Below are 4,736 nucleotides of genomic sequence, written 5' to 3'. Positions count from 1 at the left end.
TGAATTCTATTAGAAAAATACTCACACTAATACATATATTCTTTTCCATTCACACCATTACCTATCCCAAGAACATGTGTTCGTTAAAACTCAAATAATTGAAGGCATTTAAATTTCTACTCTATGTTTCCTTGACAAAGAGAATTCCCACCTTACTAAATATTTGTAGGAAATTATTATTCTACCCCTCAAATCAATGAATATTTGTTCTCCTAAGCCCATAAAATCTCACTCCCCTTTCCCCTAATCTTGTTCTTATTTCTCATCCCTACATCTAAGGTGTCAATCATATTTCTAATATTTCATCAAAAAATAATATCAAAATTCTTTTTAATCACTATAAAACCATCAATTAATTATTCAGAACTATTAACAATACAAACGGTCCCATGTTTAGCTAAGGAGTTTGCAAAATTCCCTACTTCTATGTTAAATCGTAGAGTAGCCATTTTAGGAAGATCTTGTAAAACCAACTTGAAAGAATATGTCATTGATACTCATGAAAATTGCATCTTCAATCTAGCTATTGCTAATCACGCTCATAATTCTAAACACCCTCTGTACTTTGAAAAACCAAAATACTTCCCTCAATGCCAATTTACCTCTTTCATATCATTCGAGAAGCACTATAAATTGGAAAATATTTGAACAAGTTTAATCAACAGGATGGCTATAAACTTAGCCAAAAATACAAATTGATCCATTGTATTACTCACTATATGTTTTTCCAAAAACTCTCTTTTTTTTATTTTTTACTTTTTATGTTTTCTTCTTAATTTCTTTGTAAAAAGTGGTTTAAATTTTATTTTAAAACCCTTTTTTGTGGTTGATATTTCTTCTTTCTTCCTTCATGGTCTTTAACACCTCCCCATTTGGCTTCTCATCATATCATTATTTATTGGCATTATATTTTCCTACTCCTTTTAATCAATATGTTGTTCTCGGTTTCACTTAGAGGTGCATTTTATAGCCCAATAAGAGGGAGATGTGTAATTCTTCCATGCTCATGTTGGAGCTAACATGTGTCAATTTTAAAATTAAAATTAAATATATATATATATATATATATATATATATATATATATATATATATATATATATATATATATATATATATATATATATATATATATTCATGAAATAAAAAATCAATGTTGACTATAAGAAAAAACCAAGAATAAATATGTGTTTAGTATGTTTTAATGAAAACATTTATTAAAAAGCAATAATCACACTCTCATTATGTTCACTCATTGTAGTCCATATAATTGCATTAAACATAAACCTTCCATGGACTTGATAATATTGTGTCAGGGATAAAATTAAATCCATATTATTGTATGTGAACCTTCCAATGTGCGAACCTATATGCAACAATATTAGGGATATTGTGACACAAACTAATTCAATTATGCAATAATATATAGTAGCTCCTATTAGAATCAATATCGGTGAATGAGAGTATGAAGATGAGACATAAACCAACTCATCCCTTCCAATTTTCGACATAAACCTTATACAAGAGAAATTATGTCTAATATTGGATCATGTAATTAAACTCAAGACTATTTAATCCTACAAATTCTATTTTCCAAATTCAACATGATTATTCTATCCCATTTGACAAGTCTAGATAGCCTATCCTTTTCTAAAGAACATGGTGGATGGGGGATCAAGGTTATTAGGATTTTTGGTTGGGCACTTCTTGTTAAGTGTCTATGGTGAGAAATTTTGGGTGATGGCATTTGGAAGTATATTTTGAAGAGGAAGTACTTAAAAGGATCGTCGATCATCCAGTAGTTTCCAAATGATCAGGTGGTGGCTATTCAACAATTGAAAATAGTATTTTGGAAATAGAGGCCTCACTCTCGTAGGTACTGGTCCCGTTCTTGGTTTAAACAATTAGCCTTTATAGGCAAAGATGATATTCCACTCGCAAAAAAGTGGATATTTCTACTATTCGTAGATCATTGAGGATTTCAACCCTGGTACCGCTTCTCTCATATGGAAATTGACAAAGGTGATTGGGTTCAAAGAAAAAAGGGCTCAATTATGGAACAAGTTTATTCTTGACCTATGACTGGATGGTATCTCGATTAAGAACTATGTGGACGCTCTCCATTGGGACGTGAACCTTAGATGTGGAAACATGTTGGCGTCTGAGGCTTACTCAAATATTTCTCATAGTTTTTGCCCTTGTAGGACAAAATGACGGTTCAAGATGATATGGAGCTGGAACATTCCGATAAATATTATTCTATTACGTTGGCTATCTTGGAAAAATCATATATTGACTTGGGACAACTTAATTAAATGTGGGCTCTGTGGACCAGATTATTGTCTACTTTGCAGGGAATCAAGTGAAAGTGTTTTTTATTTGTTTTTACAATGTCTATTATCAATTTCTTTATGGTGCAGGGTTTTGTAGGCATATAATTTACAAAATATATGGTGTTTTTGTTCTATTGAACCCTATTTGCAATGGTTGATATAACAACGTTTCTCTTTAAGGGAACTTCCTTATTTTATATTTTGGGGTATTTGGTGCACAAGGATTGTGAAGATATTTGAGGGTTCCCCACTGCACATTGGCATAAGTGCTTGCAAAATCAATGCACATTTTGGGGATTTTCTCTAAAGATGAGGCATAAAAGTCTACAAATTCTAAACAGGAAATTGTTTGCAAATATCTTATCACATTATCCTTCTAGTTTCTTTGACGGGGAAACACAACTTGGCAAATGTGGCTGCGGTGCAGTTTTATATTTGGAACCAGGTTCACATGTCAAAAATTTTTGGTATGGTGGAGAGGGCTCCAATACTTGTGTTGAAGCTTTAGCTTTGCGGTGTCTTGTGCTCCAGGCTAGAAGATTAAACATATCACAGTTGCACAATTTTGGAGATTCCAAGGTTATTATTGTCTGGGCAATTGAAAAGAGAAACATATCTATCCCTAATTTGTTGAACTGGTTGTTACACAATGTTCATTTGAAAATTCTTCTGCACCTATTCTCTTCTACCAGATCTTCTCGGAACAAAACAAGGTTGCACATACTCTCTGTAGACAAGGACTTCAAGCAAGGTTGGGTTTTTTCATTATCAGAATTTATACAAGGGCAACATCTGGGAGGAGGGAACCTTCCAGATTAAGTAACAAACTCCATTTTTTTGTTCTTTTTTCTTTCTAGTACAACATATAGACGCCCTCGGTAATATGCAACATTTTTGAAATTGGATGTAGGAAGAGGGCTTCCTCATTGTGACGTAGTATCTAGTTAATAAGTTGATGCGTATTAGACTGTTTTTTATGTTTCCATGAAAAGATACAAGATCAAGATGTATATATTCATTTTTTTCTAGCATCAGATGCCTAGTTACTAGACTTTTATGACATATGTACCAGTGTTTTTCAGTTTAATGAAAACTATCAACATTTTCTATTTTGAAAAATATATAAAATTTAAATCTATCCAAACTTGCATTAACTATAAAAATATATTGTAATCAATTAATACTATCATCACGTTGATTATAGTCGAAATTCTTCATTTTTACTTCAAAATAATACCAAAAATACCAAAAAAATAAAATAATACCAAAAGGACCAAAAAAACACAATGATCATTACAATTGCAGTGTAATGTTTTACATGTTTAGTACATGTATAAAATTTTGTTATTATCCTTCTGTTTTTTGTAGAACACACAAGACTGGAAACCAAATCAAATGCATATTAATCAATCTCAAAGAATTATGTACATGTTGTACATATAAATACATATAGGAAACAGTTGAATTAGTTCTCGGGAGTTCTTGGACTCCAATAATTAGCCAAACTGACCCAAGGTTAATCCTAATGATTAGCTATATAACAGTCCCCCCTAAATCTGAAGGATATACCAAAGTCCAAGAACAAGAGCTCAAAATGCAAAAATGCATCTCAACCAAGAGTTGAATGTCTCTCAAAAAATGGGTTTTAAGGATGACCACAAACCAATATGGGAGAACTCAATGTCTCAACCAACACCAACTCTCAAACCATCATAACAATTCTCAAAACAACAAAAAATTGTGGTTTTAAGGTGACCACAAACTCTAAAACTATCACAACAATTCCTCGAACAATTCCAAACATGGAAGTGCTCAATATGCGTTAATATGATTATTTTCTGACTCATGATCAGGCTCAAACAAACTATTATTCTGAACAAGAATAGGTTCGAAATTCTTCTTTTTAAGTTCTTCTCACTGAAACCGAGATTCTAGTTTTGAAAATTCAATTTTGCTTTTTGCATTTTGCAAACATGAGTGGATGTGAGAAAGCATGTCCATGTTGACTTAGACACTATTATGAACTGTGGATGACATTAAACTATGTAATAGCTGCAACAAATCATCGAATTTGGCCATTTTCTCTAACAATCAACTTTGAAAAAAGGGGTGTCGGCTACCACCGAAAATGCACCCAATTTAAACAAATTTACTATGAATTAGCCAGGTGTCGGGATCAACCAAAAATGCACCCCTTTACAAAGAAGATTCAAGAACAAAAAGATTATATAGCTACAACTATACAATTAGGAACTCTTATCTTTTCTCCATACAATGAATACCATTTATTGTGAGTTATATCCAATATGCATGAGTTACAAATTTATCAAATAGTGACATGTTTCCAACCGATGGAAACTGAAATCATGTTCACAACCTCCAAAAATATCTCCCACATATATATA

This window comes from Pinus tabuliformis, chromosome 3_1, assembly GCF_031772625.1.
Source record: "Pinus tabuliformis cultivar Carrire ecotype Pingquan chromosome 3_1, CPIR1, whole genome shotgun sequence".
NCBI lineage: Eukaryota > Viridiplantae > Streptophyta > Pinopsida > Pinales > Pinaceae > Pinus > Pinus tabuliformis.
Note: the sequence above shows the minus strand (reverse complement) of the source record.